We start from the raw sequence: 25,455 nt of genomic DNA, 5'->3' as shown, positions 1-25,455 counted from the left end.
TTCATTAGTGAGTAAGTTCTTTTCCATTTTCTTTGTTATGTGAGGTATTAAACTTCTTTGTATTTGAAAAAAAACAAAATCCTAGTAAGACTTTGGACATATCAACTGAAATCTTACTTTAAAGAAATTCAGTACCACCAGTGTAAGATTTTTCATCTTGTGTTAACCTTTTCTGCAGCCAAATTTCTTTTAAGTCCAACTCCATTTCTTTATATGCCTTTGAAAATCTGACAGGTCATCTATTGCGAAACAGAAACAAAATGCCTCTCATTTACAATTAAATTTGTACATGTAAACGAAAGTTTAATATACTTTTTGTCACCATGAAGAAAATATGAGAGATATTGTTAATTTCCATAAAAACTGATATTCTCTCAAAGTAGTAACCATCTGATTTCAAAAAATTACTAGCTTGTTATCTTAAACAAGAAATCATATCCAACTTATATTGATGTTTTTCTATTTGAAGTATGTCATGCAATATTGTAATTTATTTCATAAATCTACTAGAGTGTGATCAAATCCTATCAACTCTGATTGGCATAAATTTGAAACAATGAAGCAATCACATCTGTTAAGCAGTTTTAGCTTCCTAAACAACATTTTTAAAGTTTATACAATAACATAATTATACTTTTTTTTCTAGGACCTTCCTGCACTGGGTTTGAGCTTTTCATAAACTTTGTTTGTGTACACTAGCTTCAATATAACATAGAAAGTAATCAATAAAAGATGGAAGTAGGGGAGATAAAGTGACAGAGACAGTCTAAGTGGTACACTCAAGAAAACATTTTAATAAACTCTAAAGAAGTAGTTGTTCATAAGATGGGGAAAATGAGTTCATCTGAGTGAAAAAACATAGTATATATTTAATTTTATCCTGAAACTACTCTTGAAAATGTATGAATGCTGAACTTAAGTAAAAATACGTGAACATAGAATAAAGATGCCGACTACGTTTTATGAAGCAAAATACTAGTATACAGCAAAAACTTACTATCTGCATGTTTTTGGTGTAAAATCTCTGATTTTTAAAATTTGAATGGTTTGATGAAAAGATTATATAGTATGTATAGGAATCAAAAAGTAAAAAATGAATATCCCCAAAGTAATTCTGTGCAATTTTAAGAACGTTTCTAACAAGTAAGCAAACACAAGCATAAAAATGAACAGGCCCTACAGATAACTCAGACTATGGCTTAAAAAAACAGATTATCAAAAATAAAATTCAGAACACTGTTAAGTAACTGTATCAAGTATCAATTCTTTCTGTCTTTATATACATCATGCCTAAGATACGACTTAGGAATGTGTGAACATTCAACTAAAGATAGCTGATTTAGCAGAAATCCACTTGGGCCATTCATTGGTAACTGATCATATACAATTTCAAGATATTTTCTATCCTACTAATCCTTACACCTGTCACTCTTTACATGCATACAGCTTCTTAAGAAAGGCCACCTTTCTAAAGTGAGTATCTCTTCAACTTCACTGCGTACCAACCAGGGTCCTGTATGTACTCAATACCTATTTGCTGATTCATTTATTTTAACTTATATGAAAGCGGAAGTCATGAGTTAAACAGTTTAAATTAAACCAATTATATTTCCTACCTTTAAAGTTAAAAATCAATAAAACTAAACAAAACATTATGATCAAAGGAAAACTTCCAAAAGGAGACAATAGGTAATTATGATGGTGACATTTCATCAAGAGAGTGACAAAGATTTTTTTAACCAAATCTTGTGCTTAATTCAGACGTTTTCCTTTTGTCTGTGGATATGACATGTTTTCACAGAACAAAAAGATGTCTCCTTGGAATTTATTATTTTACTATTTGGAATGATTGAAATGATATGCTAACAGAAGAAGATAAGACTTTTTCTGTCTTCTTTGCCCTTTACTATATGATACTGTTGTACTCTCCTTAATATGTAAAACTATCCACTACTCATTCTATTTTTTTTCAATATCTTGTAGGTTAATTCCTAATTAAATGCATCAAGAAAGATTCTCCATTGCAATGAAACTCTCATGACTACTTTGTCATTTAGCTTTAATATAAAGACATTTTTTGATTACTCCAGGATGACAACAGTATTAATATTTTACTAAAAGAAATAAATCTCCATTAAGTTTTTAAAAATCTATCAAACACTAATTGAAATAGGATTAAAATAAGAAATAATTTCAATCCTTCTCACTAAATTGTACTGTTGTTATCTATTATCTACCTCATTTCTGCATTTTGTTTACGTTTTCATTCATTTAAGAAATATGCTTTCCACAAAAACACTGATAAAAATAAGACAATTCCTGTTCTTATTATAAGCAATAAACTAGTAATTATAATGTGGCATAATAAGTGCTCTAATAAGGTATGTAGGAGGTGAGGTAAGATTACTAAAGAATCACAGAAAGTTTTCAAGAGCTGCATCTTGCAAAATGAGTACACAAAACAACTGCTTCACTAAATACAGATTAACCACATGAAATTACTTCTTCTCCCACCCAAAACCCTACTAAAATGGCAGTAAATAATTTTTTAAGGTGTATTTCACAAGCACAAAAAAGTGGAAGTGGAGAGAAAAATAGAAGCAAGATCACAAATTTTTGGAAAACAGATGAATAACTTATCAAAAGAAGTTACTCATAACAGAACATATCAGAAAAGACACCGAGAAGAAGCAAATCACTCTGCCCACAATCAGGCAATGACTCAACCTCACACATCCCACTTCTACACCGGTGCTGAATCTCCAACTAAGAGAACTGAGGGAAAAAGAGGGATAAAAAACCAAAAACAGGGAAACAAAATAATTCAAGATAACATCCCCAAACTGAAAGACATTTGCTCTTAAAAGGGTCCTCTGAAGATTCATTACAAATAATGAATAAAATCCATTCTAAGACATATTATCATAGAATTTCAGAGATAAACGATCCTAAAGCCTTCTAGAATATTAAGAATAGGCCAAATATAGCCAGAAAAAAAAAAGTAGGGGGAAAAAAGTGGCAATGGATTTCTCAGTAGTAACACTGAATGTTGTAAAACAAAGCCTTCAATATCTAAAATAAAATTATCTACAATCTAGAATTCTATATCCAAACCATTAATCAAGTCTGAGAGTAAAATAGAGTCATTTCAACCTTTCCTAGGGCCTATTTCTATATAATGAAAAAGTTACAGAAAAAAAAAAAGAGTTGGGATCCATGGATATGAACACAGTAAAGCTATCCAATCTCTGAGGAGACGGCTAAAATGTGGGACAGTATGACTATCTATCCCAGAATTCCTGCCACACTGTCAAGTTATACATACATGAAGTCTCTATAATGCAACAGAGACCATTCCGTCTTAAAACAGAAGGTAAATGGAACAGGTAAAGAAATGTAATGCAAGAAGTTACAGAGATGTTTTATAATAGATTATTGGAAACAGGACCAGAATAATACTGAAGACAGGGCAACACAAAAGTAATTTTAATACGCAATTTTAATAACGCATTTATTATAATTATTCTAAAAAATGAAACTTCAATATTTAAAATGACAATCATGAAACATTTTTTTTAAATCCGTGTTTATTGATAAAATTTAATGAGATGCACAAATTTTAAATTAACTTTGTTGTTAAAAGAAGTCTTAGGCCGGGCGTGGTGGCTCATGCCTGTAATCCCAGCACTTTGGGAAGCCAAGGCAGGCAGATCACGAGGTCAGGAGATGGAGACCATCCTGGCAAACGCAGTGAAACCCCGTCTCTACTAAAAATACAAAAATTAGCCGGGTGTCGTGGCGGGCGCCTGTAGTCCCAGCTACTCGAGAGGCTGAGGCAGGAGAATGGCGTGAACCCAGGAGGTGGAGCTTGCAGTGAGCCGAGATCACACCACTGCACTCCAGCCTGGGCAACCAAGCAAGACTCCACCTCAAGATTAAAAAAAAAGTCTTAAAATCCTGCTGTATATTTGCAATTATTCAGCTCTCAGTAACTGTATTACTGAACTGAAAACTATTCAACTAAATATCTACTTAGTAATGCTATAAATTAGGAAGTGGAAAGAATATGTGAAGTACATTATACAATTAATATTTAGACTACTTATTTTACTTAAGCTTCCCCTCCCCACAAATTTCTCCTAAATTATCAGATTCTTCATTTTATAAAAACTTATCAATATTTTTATATAGTGAAGTATTACTGATTTATCTTTGAATAGAGTTTAGTCAAGTAGACATTCAAAAGTTGTGTGATACTTGGGACAATCTGTAGTCTGAGACTGGCTGGCCCTTGCATTGCAGAATACCTAGCATACCTGGTCCCCATCCATTAAATGCCAAAAACACTCTCACAATCGTGACAAGTGAAAACCCCACACCAATTTGTGAAACTCCCTTATGGAGCAGCACCAACCTTTTTTGAAAACTGTTATTCTAGAAGTCTTACAGTAAGAAAAAGCATGCTAGGGTGTGGAAACACTAGAAAAAAGAACAAAGGAAACACTTATCAGTTACATTAAAAGTTTTAATTCATCAATTTTATCCTCATCTAAATGTTCTTTATTTAGATGCATTTTTTGGTACTGTGTACTGAGAATGACTTAAAGAAATCTGATACAATCACTCTAGAACATATGCATATTCTTTTTTTTTTTTCTTTTTTTTTTAAAGACAGGGTCTTGCTATGTCATCCAGGCTAGAGTGCAGTGGGGTGATCACGGCTCATTGCAGCCTCAATCTCCTAGGCTCAAGCAATCCTCCCTCCTCAGCATGGAACCACAGGTACAATCCACCACATCTGGCTGATTTTTTTTATTTTTATATTTGTAGAGATAGGATCTCCCTATGTTCCTCAGGTTGCTGTCAAACTCTTGGGCGCAAGTAATCCTCCTGCCTCAGCCTCCTAGAGTGCTGGGAACTACAGACATGAGCTACAGCGCCTGGCTATTCATTTTTTAATAAAAGGCTTTCCTATATATGACCTTTTTAACACTCTTTTATTTAGATAGCCAAATTAAAGTCAAATATAGGATCTAATCAATAGATTGTACATCTACAGGCATGTCATTTATATAATTTGTGTGATGTTGTTTTTGTTGTTATTACTATGTTGTTTGGTTCTTACTGTTTCTATGAACAACATCAGTACTAAGATGGTCAATACTGAGACACTGTATCAAGTCACTATAGTATTTAGTATTATTAAAGGCTTCTATATATCACTATTATGTAACGGCCTAAGAAATCCTTGAAGTATAACAGGGTCCCCTTTTTTGTTTGCAAATTCTAAATTTAATAAGGATCTATTTAATTAGTCCAGAATTCAAATATATATTCATGCCAAATTTTGCAACCACATGGGAGGTAGGCAGAAAGAGATTTGAAACACTTCCATGAGAACAACGTTGATTGCTCTACTACAACATCAGTGCCAGGACCCAAACTACTGAATATGCTGTCCACAAAATGGATGAGGTATGAAAGAAATCTTGTGTTTACCGTGACCTTTGGCTGTACTTTTACTTGCCATAATTATAAAGAAGCTACTCTCAGAGCCCACACATAAGACAAAGTATTACTCTTAGAACTACAGTGAAGTATTTCAGGAAGTGCTTCATATTGTAACTAACTTGAGGAAGAATATATGGATACTTCTTTCCTTTTTTGTTAGGCATAATAGGCATTTCTGAACAAAGAAAAAGGTCTCATATTATACATATGAATAAGATTTATTGCACAAGAATTTTTCCAGTTGTGTAATGCACATTCAAGTACAAATATGCCACTCCGGTTACCTGGTTCAACTTAACAAGTCATATGTGTTCTAAACACAACTAAAAATTAAAATTGTACAATGTAACTATGACTTTAATAATGTAATTTGCCATGTCAGATAAATATGTATCAGGAGGAAATTAAAAAGAAAATTATACAAAAAAAAATTAAGTTACTCTTATCTAGAGATTTCTATTTTCCCACACAGAATTTCACCAAAGAAAAACAGTTGTTTCCAGAAATGTTTTGGCAAAACTACCAACTTTATCAATATATGTGACATGTAACATGCTTTTAAAGAAAGAAAAGACCAACGTATCATCCAACATGAAATTATAAATTCTAAAGGTATAACAAACAGGATTAGATTTCACAAAATGTCAAACATACTATAAATCAGAACAGGGGTCTCCAACCCCCAGGCCATGGATTGGTACAGGTAGGCGGCCTGTCAGAAGCCAGGCCACACAGCAAGAAGCGCAGCAGACCAGATAGCAAAGCTTCCTCTGTATTTAGGCTGCTCCTCATCAGTCGCATTACTTACCTGAGCTTCGCCTCCTGTCAAATCAGCAGCAGCATTAGATTCTCATAGGAATGCAAACCCTATCGTGAACTGTGCATGCAAGAAAACTAGGTTACCCGCACCTTATGAGAATCTAACTAATGCTTGATGATCTGAGGTGGAACAGTTTCTTCCCGAAACCATCCCTACCCTACCCCCCACCACCCGTCCACGTAAAAATTGTCTTCCATGAAACTAATCCTGGTGCCAAAAAGGTTGGGAACTGCTGAATTAGAAGATTTACAAGGCAAAGGAAGCACAAAAATGTCTTTAACAGGCCAGGCATGGTGGCTCACTCCTGCAATTCCAGCATTTTGGGAGGTCAAGACAGGAGGATCACTTGAGCCCAGGAGTTCAAGACCCCATCTCTAGAAAAATAAAATAAAATAAAATGAAATAAAATAAAAAATAATTTTTAAAAAAACTTATAATGCTTTACATGAAGAAAAACTTTAGAACTATCCACTAAAGTATGATCAACTCTGCCATACTTATTGTTCTGCTCCCAAAAGTAATCATCTTTAACTGTCACCTTGAAAACAGGTTCCAAAAGTCATAAAACATCAGAGTTATCCTTTACTAAAGTCAATTACAAAATGCCTACATTGGCTAACATAAATACTGGCCACAAGAGAAGTTCGTTTAATCATAAAATAAAACATTCTTAAAGATATTACACATGAATTAAGACTCCTGTTAAACACACACTTTACAAGACTATTAGAAATTACTCAGTAGAAGTTCAGGTACTACCATATGTCCCCATTTGACCAGGAAAGTCCCAATTCATACCTGTGGTCCTTACATATTACAGTATACTCTTTCATTCTCAAAACTCTCCTGGATTATAAGATAAATCACATCATTAACATAGTTACTAAAATATTTCCTATTAATAAATCGTGTTCCTAGGATTTTATGTTGTAACATTATTTACTTGAAAAATCTTTCTAACTGAAAAACTTTTAGTGATTCACACAGTACCCTAGCGGTCATATAGATGCAGTTACTTATGGCACTCATACCAGTATCACCCAAACTCTGTTGCCATCTAATTCATTTGTTCTCTGATGTGCTCTCAATATTTAAGACCCAGGACAGAGGCTTCCCTATGTCTTCAAGTAGAAAACAGGTTGGAAAGATCTTTTCCTCTTAGTCTCATACTAATTCACAACATCTTTCCTTACTTTTTAAGGCTCCCCAGAATATTTTAAATAATTACATCTAAAAGTTTAAAATTACAATTGATTGCTTTCTTGTCCTTTTTATGCACATGTTAAAATGCTTAACTGTGTATTGAAGACTATATTTGGGATTAATAGTGTTTGTGGTCATTCCTATAAAAGCTCAGGCATCAAGCACTTAATCATTCTTTTAACAATATGTACATGTGTGACCCTGATAAGAACATTTATTTTTTAAGGAAATTAAATTTTACCTAATAGAGCCCTGGAAATGCCTTGGGTTTAAGAATCAAAAGACCTGATATGAGTGTTGCACATCCATCAGGCAAACAGTATCCCCAAAGCACAAATTCTTCTTCTGTATGTAATTTTTCCTCAACAATACAGTATTACAAGAAGAATTAAATCAGAAAATTCAAGAGGCTCAAGTACTCGTCTGCTGTTTAAGAAAGATGACTAAATGTTATACAAAATGAATATACTTTGCAAGTTAAATATTTAGAGGAAAATACCAGTATTCTCTAAAAAAAGTAAAACAACTTGGGTTAAAAACCACGGTGTACTATCTATGCATACAAAGCTGTAATGGGCCACAAAGAAAGGACCTTGAGTCAGAGTAAATGAGTCCTAATGCCAGCCCCACCACTTTCAGCTGTGTGGCAATGAGCAAGCTACTTAACATCTCTAAGTCTCTATTTCTTCAACTCAAAAATGAACAGTACTTATATCACTGTGAAGATCAACAAACAATCCATGTAAAAGATATGAGCTCCGTATCCGCACATAAGAAATCAATGCCTAGTATTATTATAAAAGTCTACATTAATGTCTCTTTTCAAAAACAAGTCCTAAAAAGTTATTTTGATGTCATAAGAAAATTTCCCATGTGCATGTGTGTCTGTGCACACATCTCTGTATCTTCCAAGGAAAGATCACTTGGATGACACAGCTAGCATTCCCCAAATATATGTTAATAATGGGGGCTGAATAGATGATGACAGTTAATATAGATCTTATTCAACACTGGAGAAGGAAGCTTTTTATTTTTTGTTTTTCAAAAGAAGACCACATTGGCATTACTGAAGCACATTTAAAAAGAAAATGCCATACCTAATAGTATCTCTGGTTGTTCATCACCAGAAGAGAAAAGACACAGATATGTATGATACACACATTTCTAAATCCACATATATAAATCAAAGGAAAACATTTCCTTTAAGGCAAGCATATGAAGATACTAAAGCAACATCCCAATTAAATATTCATATATTCAATATTTCAAAATAAGAAATTTGGATATATGTATGCATAATTTACAATTTTATAGTGAAACCTGTCTACAGAGGCCATTTTCACTATATTTCAGTAGCATCTCAACTTGAAATGTACAATGCAGTTTCTCTCTGAAGTGTGAAAACTGTAAAGTACATAGTAATTCACTGCAAGCAAACATAAAATAAAGACCATGTTGTGCATATGGCACTCACCCGAATGAATACTTTAACCTATTCATTAAACCCTTCCAATACGAGAACCCTGATTAACTGCTCTATGTTATGAAACAGAATCAGAAGAAATTCTCTCAAATTTGATTAAAAATAGAAACTTTACACAAGAGAATTACTAGCTAAGTCAAAGAAACTAAAGCTTGCATTTATAAAGCTCTTTGTCCATTTTCATTCATTAAATACAAAAACTTTCATGAGAAATGTCATTATGACTGATATACAAAATTTATATATAAAGATTTATATAAACATCCTGATGTTTTCCAAATACAAATACAAGGGGGATTTAAAAAAACAAAGACTAGAGCAGTCAAATTTATTTGTCAGGAATCGAAATCTGAGTTGGACTTCATTTCTCTGAACTTCCCTAAAAATATTCCAGTAGTAAAACAGATTTGCCGTTAAAATAAAATAACCAAGACTTATTTATTCTAAAACAAGTAAGAAATGCAGATCTGTCCTTTAAAGACACAAAGAGTAATGCAGACTGAGGTTTACATGTTCAATCACTGTTTACAAATGATAGGCTATATCATTAATTTGTAAGTGACTCTACAAGTACATAACACACAAACATTCTATCACTGGTAACTCTAAACAGGTAAATTTAAAGCTAAACAAAGCTGAAATTTTATCTCTGCCATAAATTTAAAAAAAAAAAAATCCATGAGCATTACAATGAATATACTTTTGCCTTAGAGCTGATACTTCAATTTTCAAGAACCACAAAGAAAAAAATCAAAACTAGTCAGTAACAATGCAGCGTCTAAAAGCAATAAACTCAAAATTAAGTTATAAATAATTTAAAGGATGTCATGAAGATGTATTAATAATTCATCAGATAAATAATTTACTAAATAATCAAATAAATAAATAATGAAATACATAAATAAAACAGCAAATAAATAATTCTGCAAAATAACCTAAACAATAAGTCACCCAAACATATCACAACCTACAAAGCTACAATGATTTTCTGGATTTTGATAATTTTAAATAAGCAAATGTACACAAGCCAGATCAATCCTTGTTAGAATTAGAAATATTTTTCAATACTATTGGTAAAATCCTCATCTCAACACATACGAACACATTTTCAATGTTTAAAAGACTGCGTAAGATTAGCTCTCATACATCATTAATATGATTATAATACAACCTCCTCGATATTTTATATATTTCTCTAACATATTTTCTCTCAAACAACTGGACACTCAAGATATTCTTACACTTCTTTTTCAAAGAAATACCTACAATATAATAATGCTACAGCCTTTTTGACAGTTTTCCTATCTTCACCAAATCTCTAGAAATTTTCTGCAGAAGAACAGTAAGAATAGCCTTAATTATTACAGATGGCATTTCATTCACTAGTGGACAATGTTTTACAATTCTAAAAATAATGGAAAGTCGACATTAGTCATAAACTATGTCAAGATTTTAGAAGTCTTTAGTGGACTAACTTCAGCTTGACAGTATCCAACTTCCTCTACTGGGGCTGACACACAAGCTGTTACAATTGGCGGGATTTCAGATGTGAAAGACAAAAACTTCAAAGGACAAAGTGATTGGCTGACATCTAATGCTATCTTCAATCTGGGAAGCTCAAAGTCCTTGAAAGAACATGATGAGATCACTTAACTGTTACAATCTGAATGCAGTCACAATCTAATTAGGGTACCATAAAGGGTCAAAACACAAGAGACCTCATAAATCAGCCTTCATTTTAAAAAGTTTTTATTTACCCATGGTATAGCATTCCTTATATCCAGAAATAGTAGATCCCAAGTTATGACAGCCTTTCCCACAGAAATAATAACTTTGTGATGTGTTTTTGACACACTGAAGGGACTACATTAAAACAATATAGTACATCTGAAGAGAAGCAAATTAACTAATCTACTAATTTACTAATTAATCAAAGTGTTTTATATAATTTATCTTAGTGAACTCTCACAACAATCTTTCAAGTTATGTAACATTTTACCTATTTTGCAGTGAAGGAAACTGAGGCCCAGTAAAATTATGTATACTGACCACAGTGCCCAAGTGGCAGAAAAGATCCAAATTTTGCCTATACAATCTTCAGTGGGAAGATTCATTGAGCTACAGAGCCCTTAAATTTAGGCCAAACCTGAAAAACACAGAAAATTCTAAAACACCTATATTGTTAAAGCAATGGTTCTCAACTAAGTGTGATTTTGTTTCTTAAGGGACATTTGGCAATGCGTGGAGGCATTTTGCATGTCACGACTAGGGAGAATTACTGACATCTAGTGGGTAGAGGTCAGGGATGCTGCTAAACATTCTACAATGCACAAGATGGCTCCTACCACAAGGAATTATCTAGCCTAAAATATTAGTAGTGATGAGGGTGGGAAACCCTGAATTAAAGTAACATGTATGGTTTTCCTATTATAAAATAATATATATTTGATTAATAGATGTAGAGTCTTTTTTCTGTGTATAATATGTATAGTGAAATATCCTGATAAAAAAGTGTATCCTTGGGAGACTGGGTATTTGGGAACCCTTTGTACTTTCTGCTCCATTTTTCTATAAAGCTAAAACTGCTCAAAAAATCTTATTTTTTCAAATGGGTATTCTTCACTTATTTGACTAAAGTTATGATTACCTTTCTTAGAATCAATATTAAACAGCAAGTCTACAGTCATAAAAATGTTTTCTAAAAATTTCATATATCAAAATGTTTTCAACAAGTTAATATGAGAGCATTAAAAGCTAAATTTAGCCAGACATGGTGGCTCACACCTGTAATCCCAATACTTTCAGAAACCAAGGAAGATCACTTGAGCACAGAGCTCAAGACCAGCCTGGGCAACATAGAGAGATACCATCTATTTACAAAAATGTTTCTAATTAGCCTGGCATGGTGGCAAGTGCCTGTGGTCCCAGCTACTCAGAAGGCTGAGGTAGGAGGATGGCATCAGTCCAGGAAGATCAAGGCTGCAGTGAGCCATGATAATGTCAGTGCACTACAGCCTGAGAAACTAAGCAAGACCCTGTCTCAAAACAAAACAAAAGCTACATTTATGAACTGACCTCATCAAAGTTACTAGCTATCATATTTAATAATTTGATAAAAATTCATAGGGATGGGATTCTCATACAATATATAGTCCTCAATGTTTCATCTTTTGCCTAAAAGCTATCAAGTGTTTTCTGAAATATTTGTTATAAATATTAATAGCATTTGAGAACAAAATCCAGCAATATATTATCAAATAGTTCCAGAGATTATGTATTTTCTGTAACATTTTAAGTGTTTTTCCTTTCAACACAAAACATCTTTCTCCAGTCTAAATACTGACTTCAGTTTTCAATAAAGCTCTAGATTCTACCATGACAAAAATGTATGTTTCCTTATATTTGACCTGTTACATTATCATATAGATGCTTTAAATAATGGTATACTTTATCAGCTAGGATTAGGTCACATCCCTCCCAAATCAATAAAAATAATAATCAAATAATAACAAGGAGAAGGGAAAAAGGTGGGAGGAGACAAATTTATTCCTCCCATGTAAATGTCCAGAAGAAGAAAATCACAGGCTGATGTGGCAGCTCCAACTATAAGGGGCCCAAGTTCCTTCCACCCTTTTGCTCTACTGTATGTACACTGTTTCTATTCAAAGTCACCTCATATTCCAAGAAGGCTGTAAGAATTCCAGCTAATCTACCTACATTGCAGGCAGCAGAAAGAAGTCTGAAAGGGGAAGAAAAGCCCACCCTATTCCCTTCTCTCACATAACATTCCACCTTATATCTCATAAACCATAAACTTAGTCCTTTGGTCACACTTAACCACTTGGAAGGCCAGGCAATGTAGTCTGTAATACTGTCAATACACTCAGCTATAAAATTGGGATTCTTTTGTAACTAAGGAAGACAGAATAAATTTTGTGAGGTGAATCAAAAGAGGCAGATTGCAGTAAAAGTTACAACTCTTCAAAGAAAATGAAAGAGGTACTGAAAGATTTTCATTAGAGAAGTTCACTACAAATTATATTAATGAAAATGAAGGAAAACAACATTTAACAATAGGGGAATGGTTAAATTTAGGGATAATCTCAGAATAGAATGTTATGTATTCACTAAATATCACTTTGAAGAATTTTACTGATATGGAGAACTGTTCACAGTATTAAATAAAAAAACACAATATAAACTATTGCATATACAATAACCCATTTCATATCAATATACATATATACAAATACAAATACTAGTGTGTGTGTAAATATATATATATATATAACTTCAGAAAATAAAAACTAAAATGATACTAGTGGTTTAGCTCTGCTTTGGGGAACTGTAAATTTTACTTTATCCATACATTTCATTAATTTCTAGTTTTTCTACAATGAATATATACTATGCTTACTGATCATTTTTCATAAAAATTTTGGCACAGATGAAGAAGCAATCAGCCGCCTTAGAAAAGTGGTTAGGTTCAGGCTTCAATTTATTTCATTACCTAGAATTCACTGATTTAAACAATGGCATGGGGCCTCTATACCTGAGCTGTATCTTTACCAACTGGGGCAAAACATAGATGTTTCTCTTTAGGCAATGTTAAGAAGCCAACTTCTCTGTGCCCAACTTGTATTCAACTTACTAGCATTCACATATCACGTCTGTCAGCTTTGCACAAGTCACTCCTAACCAGATGCTACATCCATCATTCCTAACAATGTACCCCGACATATTGATTACTTTGCTCATCTCATTCTGTGGAACTAATCATTTGTCCTTCATGCTTCTACAAATCCTTCCACCACTTTCTATATTTCTCAGTCTATTTTTAAAATTTCTACCCTACTGTACATTTTTCTGGTTACTTGTATAACAGACACATCTAACAGAAATTATATGTTTCTTATATTTTTAAAACTATCTTGAATTGTCCTGAATTTTCCAGAGCTATTACTGGATACACACAGAATTGTTATACTGGCATTAATTCTATCGTCTGAAAGTCCGTAATTACCATTAATAGAGTCTCATAATTTAGAATGCTTCAAAATTTTCCATATTTTCTAGTGATTTACTTTCCAGAATCCCCATTATCACCATAAAAGAAACAGAAAAACAAAGGAAAATACATTCACAGCTACTAACAAGTGCATGGCGTTGGCCAAAATAGCAAACAAACAAACAAAGTGAAATGGATGGTCCCAGTCCTCTAGAAAATGAGTTAGAAATTCACAACAAAGTCCGGGCACAATGGCTCGCAAGTGTAATCCCAGCACTTTGGGAGGCCAAGGTGGGCGGACTGCTTGAGTCCAGGAGTTTGAGATCAGTGGACAACATGGCAAAACCCCGTCTATTCTAAAAATACAAAAAAATAGCTAGGCATGGTGGTGTGTGCCTATGGCCCTAGCTACCCAGGAGGCTGAGGTTGGAGGATCACTTGAGCTGGGAAGGTCGAGGCTGCAGTGGGCCCTGCCTGGGCGACAGAGTGAGACCCTGTCTCGAAAAAAAAAAAGAGAGAGAGAAAAAGGGAGGGAGGGACAGGAATTCATAACAAAATGTAATAAAAGATAAATGTATAATTGAGACAATGTATACTACAGAAAATCCAGCACATAAAAAGTCACATCAGGCAGGCATAATCAGAAAGGGCTCTTTGTCTCAGACCAAAATCATATAGGAATACAATAGTAATTGTCAACGATGGAAGACACCACCCCAGGGGACATTTGGCAATGTCTAGAAAAACTTTAGGTTGTCCCACATGAGAAATATAACTTGCATCTGGTGAGCAGTAGCCAGGCATGCAGCTAAACATATCTAAACCTACCATCCCTAAACATACGTAAACATACAATAAACAGGATAAGACCCCTTCCCCCGAAAAATCAATTATTCAGCCCAAAACGTTAACAGTGCTAGAAGGACCAGTACGAACCAAAAAGAAGAGATAGCATTTAATCAGTACAAAAGGATATGAATAAAAGAATTGTTGCTATAATACATGATTCTTTAATAAGTCATAATATGGCTAACAAAAAAACGGTGGGAAACAAGACTAGAAAACAGAACAAGGAGTAGATTGTTACGGCCTCTACAAGAATGATAAACCAAAGAAATAAGGAAAAGTAGCCATTATAATAAGAATATAACAGAACTAAAGCATAAAATAGCCATATTTTATAACAGGGGTCTCCAACCCCCAGGGCAACAGGCAAGAAAGCAAAGCTTCATCTGTATTTACAGCTGCTCCCCATTGCTCACATTACCACCTGAGCTCTGCCTCCTGTCAGAACAGCAGTGGCATTAGATTCTCATAAGACTGCTAACCCTATTGTGAACTGTACTTTCTTGCTAATTAAAGAAGGGATCTTTAGTGAGGGATCTAGGTTGTGTGCTCCTTATGAGAATCTAATGCCTGGTGATCTAAGGTGGAACGGTTTCATCTCGAAACCATATCCCTGCCCCCATCTGTGGAAAAATTGTCTTCCACAAAACTGGTCCCTGGTGCCAAAAAGGGGGGACCGCTGCTTTATAAGACTAAGTTGTAGATAGATAGGGACACTGCTTTCCAGTAGTATGTAAAGCTAGGTATCTTGATACTATTCAAATCTAACTTTCAAACTTAGAGGAAAAAAAAATCTGTTTAAGGGTTTAGTTAGCAAGAAAGTGTAGTACACATATAAGCTATAAATAAAGGAGAAACCTTACAAAACAGTAAGCAAACAAAGAAACCAGCTCTCATTCTGACAATATATGCCTAACTTTGGTAAAACTGAGCTTACACTTTGATGGCTGCACAAGGCTTAGGAAACAAGATTTTAAGGAGTCTATCACAAGAAAACACCTACATGAAGTTGGTGCTCTCAAGGGGTACATCCTCATGTTAACAGCAATGAGGAACCACAAAGATCTCCCTCCTGTAACACCTGTATAGTCACACCGACTCCCTGATCCCTGGCACTCCCACCATTCCTAATTCCTGGCAGCCATTAATCTGTACTCCATCTCTGTAATTTTGTCACTTCTAGAATGTTTTACCAATTCTCCTGCAACTGTAACCACAAAGTGGCCTTCACAAAGGTTCTCACACTAAATTCACACTACTTGTATGATCCAATAAATTTCATATGACATCCAATAAATCCCATATTTAAAGCATTCTTAATCTGCTAGGCAAGCAACTGGAGAAAGCACAGGCAAATCCTCTGCGAAAGAAAATGACTTCAGGTCGCGTGCAGTGGCTCATGCTAGCACTTTGGGAGGCCAAGACAGGTGGATCATGAGGTCAAGAGATGGAGACCATCCTGGTCAACATGGTGAAACCCCGTCTCTACTAAAAATACAAAAATTAGTTGGGTGTGGTGGCGCAAGCTTGTAGTCCCAGCTACTCGGGAACCTGAAGCAGAAGAATCGCCTGAACCCGTGAGGCAGAAGTTGCAGAGAGCCGAGATCGAGCCACTGCATTCCAGCCAGGCAGCCTAGCAACAGAGCGAGACTCCATCTCACAAAAAAATGAAAATGACTTCAACCCAAGCCTCAATCCAACACCTTTCCAAAATATACTAAAGTAGAAAAAAAATTTAAGGATTCCACACAAAACAAAAGAGAGCCATCACAAAAAAGACATGGCAAAATTAGCATACAGATTATTCTGCTTTTGTAAAGAGCACACATTAACAATGTTTCAAGCAATAATATTATATAAAACATAAAACTTCAAGAAATAAAAAACATAAACAATTTTTTTTTCTTTTTTTTTGAGATGAGGCCTTGTTCTGTCGCGCAGGCTGAAGTGCAGTGGAGCAATCTCGGCTCACTGCAGCCTCCACTTCTCAGGTTCAATCTCCTGCCTCAGCCTCCCAAGCAGCTGGGTTTACAAGTATCTGCTACCATGCCCAGCTAATTTTTGTATTTTTAGTACAGACGGGGTTTTGCCACGTTGGCCAGGCTGGTCCCAAACTCCTAACCTCAGGTGATCCACCTACCTCAGCCTCCCAAAGTGCTTGGATTACAGGTATGAGTCACCACGCCCAGCCTAAAATATTTAATTCAGTGTAAAAGTGCAAGAGTTGAATAGAGAAAGAATTAGTGAATTAATTCTTAAAAATCCATCTAAAATGCAGTTCAAAGACACGGAAAAAAACTATATAAAAGCAGTCAAGAGATACAAAGAATAGAATAAAAGAGGTCTAAACAAAATACTTCTAAATCTACCTGTGATACAGGAGACCATTTTTAAACTGCCAATCCATTGGAGAGAAAAACTTTTGTAAAATGCAATGAAAATTAATTTTTTTAATTATATGCTTATTAGGTAATGTCAATTAGATATAAAAGTTTCTAAATGCTTTCTCTGAATTTGTTTTTACTTCTTCACAGACCAGTAGAATCAGTTTGCAGACCAGCACTGATCTGAAGATCACAGGTTGAGTAGCACTGGTCTAAAACGCAAGTAGATCAGAATTATAAAAGGATATAAACAAATATAGGCCAGGCACGGTAGCCTACACTTGTAATCCCAGCACTCTGGGAAGCCAAGGAAGGCAGATCACTTGAGCCCAAGAGTTCGAGACCAGCCTGGGCAACATGGAAAGAACCTGCCTCTACAAAAAATACAAAAATTACCTGGGTGGAGCCCACTTGGCATATGATGCTCTGCACTGCCCTGGGACTGTAGCCTCACCAGCAAAAAGGCTCTCATCAGATGTGAACCCTTGATCTTAGACTTCTCAGCCTTAAATCCTAGATCCCTTTCAAGATGGCCAAATAGGAACAGCTCCAGTCTGTAGCTCCCAGAGTGACTGACGCAGAACACAAGTGATATCTGCATTTCCAACTGAGGTACCTGGTTGATCTCACTGGGACTGGTTGGACAGTTGGTGCAGCCCACAGAAGGCAAGTTGAAGCAAGGTGGGGCATCGCCTCAACCAGGAGGTGCAAGGGGTCAGGGGATTTCCCTTTCCTAGCCAAGGGACGCCGTGACAGACTGTACCTGGAAAACCGGGACACTCCCACCCAAATACTGCGCTTTGCTCAAGGTCTTACCAACCAGGAGATAAGGAGATTCTCTCCTGTGCCACACCCATGGAGCCTTGCTCACCGCAAGCGCAGCAGTCTGAGATCGAACTGCCAGGCGGTAGCCTGGCTCGGGAAGCGGCGTCCGCCATTGCTAAGGCTTCAGTAGGTAAACAAAGCTGCCTGGAAGCTCGAACTGGGCAGAGCCCACCGCAACTCAGCATGGCCTACAGCCTCTAGACTCCACCTCAGTAGACAGGGCTTAGCTGAACAAAAGGGAGCAGACAGCTTCTGCGGATTTAAACATCCCATTCTGACAGCTCTGAAGAGAGCAGTGGTTCTCCCAACACGGCATTTGAGCTCTGAGAACCGATGGATTACCTCCTCAAGTGGGTCCCTGACCCCCGTAGCCTAACTGGGAGACACCTTCCAGTAGGGGCCGACAGACACCTCATATAAGCAGGCGTTCCTCTGAGAAAAAGCTTCTGGAGGAAGGATCAGGGAGCAATATTTGCTGTTCTGCAATATTAGATGTTCTGCAGCCTCCACTGGTGATACCCAGGTAAAAAGAGTCTGTAGTGGACTTCCAGCAAACTCCAACAGACCTGCAGCTAAGGGACCTGTTAGAAGGAAAACTGACGAACAGAAAGGAATACCATCAACATCAACAAAAAGGACATCTACACCAAAACCCCATCTGATGGTCACCAACATCAAAGACCAAAGCTAGATAAAACCACAAAGATGGGGAGAAACCAGAGCAGAAAAGCTAAAAATTATAAAAATCAGAGTGCCTCTTCTCCTCCAAAGGATCACAACTCCTCACCAGCAACTGAATACAGCTGGACAGAGAATGACTTTGACGAGCTGACAGAAGTAGGCTTCAGAAGGTGGGTAATAAAAAACTTTTCCGAGCTAAAGGAGCATGTTCAAACCCATCACGAGGAAGTTAAAAACCTTGAAAAAAGGTTAGACGAATGGCTAACTAGAACAAACAGTGTATAGAAGACCTTAAATGACTTCAGGGAGGTGAAAACCATGGCATGAGAACTTCGGGATGCATGCGCAAGCGTCAATAGCCGATCTGATCAAGTAGAAGAAAGGGTATCAGTGATTGAAGATCAAATTAATAAAATAAAGCAAGAAGACAAGAGAAAAAAGAGTAAAAAACAAACAAAGCCTCCAAGAAATGTGGGACTATGTGAAAAGACCAAATCTATGTCTGACTGGTGTAACTGAAAGTGATGAGGAGAATGGACCCAAGCTGGAAAACAGTCTTCAGGATATTATCCAGGAAAACTTCCCTAACCTAGCAAGGCAGGCCAACATTCAAATTCAGGAAATACGGAGACCACCACAAAGACACTCCTCAAGAAGAGCAACCCCAAGACACATAATTGTCATATTCACCAAGGTTGAAATGAAGGAAAAAAATGTTAAGGGCAGCCAGACAGAAAGGTCGAGTTATCCACAAGGGGAAACCCATCAGACTAACAGTGGATCTCTCGGCAGAAACCCTACAAGCCAGAAGACAGTGGGGGCAAATATTGAACATTCTTAAAGAAAAGAATTTTCAACCCAGAATTTCATATCCAGGCAAACTAAGCTTCGTAAATGAAGGAGAAATAAAATCCTTTACACACAAGCAAATGCTGAGAGATTTTTGTCACCACCAGGCCTGCCTTACAAGAGCTCCTGAAGGAAGCACTAAACATGGAAAGAAATGACCGGTACCAGCCACTGCAAAAACATGCCAAATTGTAAATGATGGTAAAGGGATCAATTCAACAAGAAGAGTAAACTATCCTAAATATATATGCACACAATACAGGTGCACCCAGACTCATAAAGCAAATCCTTACAGACCTACAAAGAGACTTAGACTCCCACACAATAATAATGGGAGACTTTAACACCCCACTGTCAATATTAGAGAGATCAATGAGATAGAAGGTTAACAAGGATATCCAGGATTTGAACTCAGCTCTGCACCAAGCTGACCTAATAGACATCTACAGAAGTCTCCACCTCAAATCAACAGAATATACATTCTTCTCAGCACCACATTGCACTTATTCTAAAATTGACCACATAATTGGAAGTAAAGCACTCCTCAGCAAATGTAAAAGAACATAAATCACAACAAACTGTCTCTCAGACCACAGTGCAATCAAATTAGAACTCAGAATTAAGAAATTCATCAAAACGAACAAATGCGTGGAAACTGAACAACCTGCTCCTGAATGACTACTGGGTTAAATATCGAAATGAAGGCAGCTATAAAGATGTTCTTTGAAACCAATGAGAACAAAGACACAACATATCAGAATCTCTGGGACACATTTAAAGCAGTGTGCAGAGGGAAATTTATAGCTCTAAATGCCCACAAGAGAAAGCAGGAAAGATCTGAAATAGACACCCTAACATCACAATTAAAAGAACTACAGAAGGAAGAGCAAACAAATTCAAAAGCTAGCAGAAGGCAACAAATAACTAAGATCACAGCAGAACTGAAGGAGATAGAGACACAAAAAACCCTTCAAAAAAAAAAAAAGAAATCAATGAATCCAGGAGCTGGTTTTCTGAAAAAAATCAACAAAACAGACAGACTGGTAGCAAGACTGATGAAGAAGAAAAGAGAGAAGAATCAAATAGATGCAATAAAGAATGATAAAAGGGATATCACCACCGATTACACAGAAATACAAACTACCATCAGAGAATACTATAAACATCTCTACACAAATAAACTAGAAAATGTAGAAGAAACAGATAAATTCCTGGATACATATACCCTCCCAAGACTAAACTAGGAAGAAGTTGAATCCCTGAATAGAACAATAACAGGCTCTGAAATTGACACAATAATTAATAGCCTACCAACCAAAAAAAAGTCCAGAACGAGACGGATTCAAAGCTGAATTACACCAGAGGTAAAAAGAGGAACTGGTACCATTCCTTCTGAAACTATTCCAATCAACAAAAAAAGAGGGAATCCTCCCTACCTCATTTTATGAGGCCAACATTATCCTGATACCAAAGCCTGGCAGAGACCCAATGAAAAAAGAGAATTTTAGACCAATATCCCTGATGAACATCAACGTGAAAATTCTCAATAAAATACTGACAAACCAAATCCAGCAGCACATCAAAAGGATTACCCACCACGATCAGGTCGGCTTCATCCCTGAGATGCAAGGCTGGTTCAACACATGCAAGTCAATAAACATAATCCGTCACATAAACAGAACCAATGACAAAAACCACATGATTATCTCAATAGATGCAGAAAAGTCCTTCAAAAAAATTCAACAGCCCTTCATGCTAAAAACTCTCAATTAACTAGGTAATGATGTAACGTATCTCAAAATAATAAGAGCTATTTATGTCAAACCCACAGCCAATATCATACTGAATGGGCAAAAACTAGAAGCATTTCCTTTGAAAACCGGACCAGACAGGGATGCCCTCTCTCACCACTCCTATTCAACATAGGGTTGGAAGTTCTGGCTAGGGCAATCAGGCAAGAGAAAGAAATAAAGGGTATTCAATTAAGAAAACAGGAAGTCAAATTGTCCCTGTTTGCAGATGACATGATTGTATATTTAGAAAACCCCATCGTCTCAGTCCCAAATGTCCTTAAGCTGACAAGCAACTTCAGCAAAGTCTCAGGATACAAAATTAATGTGCAAAAATCATAAGCATTCCTATACACCAAGAACAAACAGAGAGCCAAATCATAAGTGAACTCCCATTCACAATTGCTACAAAGAGAATAAAACGCCTAGAATCCAACTTACAAGGGATGTGAAGGACCTCTTCAAGGAGAACTACAAACCACTGCTCAATGAAATAAAAGAGGACAGAAAGAAATGGAGGAACATTCCATGCTCATGGATAGGAAGAATCAGTATCATGAAAATGGTCATACCGCCCAAAGTAATTTATAGTTTCAATGCCATCCCCATCAAGCTACCAATGACTTTCTTCACAGAATTGGAAAAAACTACTTTAAAGTTTAATATGTAAGCAAAACAGAGCCCGCATTGCCATGACAATCCTAAGCAAAAAGAACAAAGCTGGAGGCATCACGCTACCTGACTTCAAACTATACTACAAGGCTACAAAACAGCATGGTACTGGTACCAAAATAGATACACAGACCAATGGAACAGAACAGAGGCCCCAGAAATAATAACACACAACTGAAACCATCTGATCTTTGACAAACCTGACAAAAACATGAAATGGGGAAAGGATTCCCTATTTAATAAATGGTGCTGCGAAAACTGGCTAGCCATATGTAGAAAGCTGAAACTGGATCCCTTCCTTTCACCTTACGCAAAAATTAATTCAAGATGGATAAAGACTTAAATGTTAGACCTAAAACCATAAAAACCCTAGAAGAAAACCTAGGCAATACCATTCAGGACATAGGCATGGGCAAGGACTTCATGACTAAAACACCAAAAGCAATAGCAACAAAAGTCAAAATTGACAAATGGGATCGAATTAAACTAAAGAGCTTCTGCACAGCGAAAGAAACTAGTATCAGAGTGAACAGGCAACCTACAGAATGGGAGAACATTTTTGCAATCTACTCATCTGACAAAGGGCTAATATCCAGAACCTACAAAGAACTCAAACAAATTTACAAGAAAAAAGCAAACAATCCCATCAAAAAGTAAACAAAAGATATGAACAGACACTTCTCAAAAGAAGACATTGATGCAGCCAACAGACACATGAAAAAATGCTCATCATCACTTGCCATCAGAGAAATGCAAATCAAAACCACAATGAGATACCATCTCATGCCAGTTAGAATGGCAATCATTAAAAAGTCAGGAAACAACAAGTGCTAGAGACGATGTGGAGAAATAGGAATGCTTTTACACTATTGGTGAGAGTGTAAATTAGTTCAACCATTGTGGAAGACAGTGTGGCAATCCCTCAAGGATCTAGAACTAGAAATACCATTTGACCCAGCAATCCCATTACTGGGTATATACCCAAAGGATTATAAAATCATGCTACTATAAAGACACATGCACACGTATGTTTATTGCGGCACAATTCACAATAGCGAAGACTTGGAACCAACCCAAATGTCCATCAATGATAGACTGGATTAAGAAAATGTGGGACATATACACCATGGAACACTATGCAGCCATAAAAAAGGATGAGTTCACGTCCTTTGCAGGGACATGGATGAAGCCGGAAACCATCATTGTCAGCAAACTATCCCAAGGACAGAAAACCAAATATCGCATGTTCTCACTCATAGGTGGGAATTGAACAAGGAGATCACTTGGACATAGGGCAGGGAACATCACACAATGGGGCCTGTTAAGGGGCGGAGGGCTGGAGGAGGGATAGCATTAGGAGAAATACCTAATGTAAATGATGAGCTGATGGGTGCAGCAAACCAAAATGGCACATGTTTACCTATCTATCAAACCTGCATGTTTTGCACTGTGCCCTAGAACTTAAAGTATAATAACATTAAAAAATTACCCAGGTGGCACACAACTATAGTTGCAGCTACTAAAGAGGCTGAGCTGGGAAGATCACTTGAGCCCAGGAAGCAGAGGTTGCAGTGAGCCAAGATAGCACCACTGCACTCCAATCTGGGCAACAAAAAAGACTTTTTAAAAATAAAATAAAATAAAGCATATAAAAGAGAGGATATGGACAGTATCCAAATAAATAATGGTTGAAATTTTTCCAGACTAACTGAAGACACAGATGGAAGGTCTGAGATACAAGAAAAAACTGATAGTAAAGATGCAGGTACATATGTGGGTAATTCCTTATCTGTTTAAAGGCTAAATCCACCAAAATTACAACAACACAATCCTCAACCAGACTAGCATTTTCTTTGTTTTTTTTCTAACTAAGAATAAGGGCTAGATGTTGTACTATAAATAAATGAAATACGGACAAGAGGACTTAGTAAAGAAAGTTATTTGAGACCAAATTTCAAGAGCTAAAGATTCCCTCTCCCAGTAGAAATATACTGTCCTTACTGCCAAAACTGTGTTTAGTTTATTAAATTAGGGTGAATTTTTAATGTGTAACTTTATGAAATAAAAAAATTACAGTCTTATATTAGCAGAGGCTGAAAATATTTTCAATTATATTAAAATGAACAGGATTCTAATTTCCATTAACTGTCCTCTTCAATGTGAGGTTAGCTATATAATACTTTGGCATACACAACCTGTCAAATCTTCCAAGCACAACAGATTCTTTTACTTTTAAACACAGTTCGTTTAAAAGACCCTGCTAAGACTTCCAGAAGAAATCAAATGTAAATGCAAACTTACTTAGCAAAACTATGAAATTATGGCATTACATCTCCTAAAAACAATCATAACTAATAGTTATATAAATGGTTGTTTTTTCAAATATTTGACAGATATCTAATTGAAGCATCACAATAACCCCATGGAATCCTGGCTTTATAGAACAGATATAATAATGGGTAAAAGCTTAGAATGTGAAAGAACATAGTGAACCACATTAAAAAACACACAAAAAGAATACATAAATTGAATGTAACAATGCAAAGAGAAAAAGATGTCCAAAATCTAATAAACAGCTGCTTCTTAGCAGCATTCCCCATCAAATGAAACTAAAAGGACAATCATTAGGCATACATAGTGGATAAACTAAACGAAATGATGCATTAACTTATCTGATTCAGTGTCATCAAATATGAACAATTTAGCGAGATTATTTTTTAAATTTAATTTCTTATTGAGCCTTAATAAGACTCATATGGTACTACCTCCAACGGTATATAAAAAGAATTTATATAGAAAAAAGCTGGCCTAAGTGACTAAAACTTCCATCAGATATAAATAAGTAAAGGCTGAGTGTGGCAAAAATTGTCATCCATACTGAATCATGAAGAATTAAAAGTATAAGCCATTCTGAAAAGCTCAGAGGTAAGGTCTTTAAATAAGAAAACTTCTCCAAGCTAGTCCATAGCTATACTGATTCAAAGTTAATGCCTCAGCATCATGAATACTTATTATAACTTTTAATTTATAAATTAATAAAGTTAATTATAAAAGTTTATAACTTTTAATTTATAAATTAACAAAGTTAATGCCTCAGATATCATGAATAGTTATTATAACTTTTAATTATACTATATTTGAGATACTTATTTTTATAATACTTTAAGAAAAAACACCAAACATCTTTACTGAGTGGTATAGAAAAACGTTGAATTTAAGCTGGAAATTTATGAAGTTAAAAAAGAAAATGCCTTATTTCAGCCAGACACAATGTTCAGGCTAGGAGAATATGTGGCCTTATAATTTCAAACTTTGGCTGCCCACACCAAGTTTAACTATCAATCCATTCTGATATAAAGAAAAATAAAAATATTCCATAGTGC

The 25,455-nt window shown here is 35.8% G+C and overlaps 1 protein-coding gene across 10 annotated transcripts in view; it reads right to left on the bottom strand.

Annotated features, from left to right (window-relative positions):
* Positions 1-25,455, bottom strand: part of TBC1D5 (TBC1 domain family member 5) — a 566,253-nt gene that overhangs the window by 503,149 nt on the left and 37,649 nt on the right. The gene's annotated exons all lie outside the window — the stretch shown is intronic.

Source organism: Macaca thibetana, chromosome 2 (assembly GCF_024542745.1).
Source record: "Macaca thibetana thibetana isolate TM-01 chromosome 2, ASM2454274v1, whole genome shotgun sequence".
Taxonomy (NCBI): domain Eukaryota; kingdom Metazoa; phylum Chordata; class Mammalia; order Primates; family Cercopithecidae; genus Macaca; species Macaca thibetana.
Note: the sequence above shows the minus strand (reverse complement) of the source record. Positions and strands in the feature narration are given on the sequence as shown.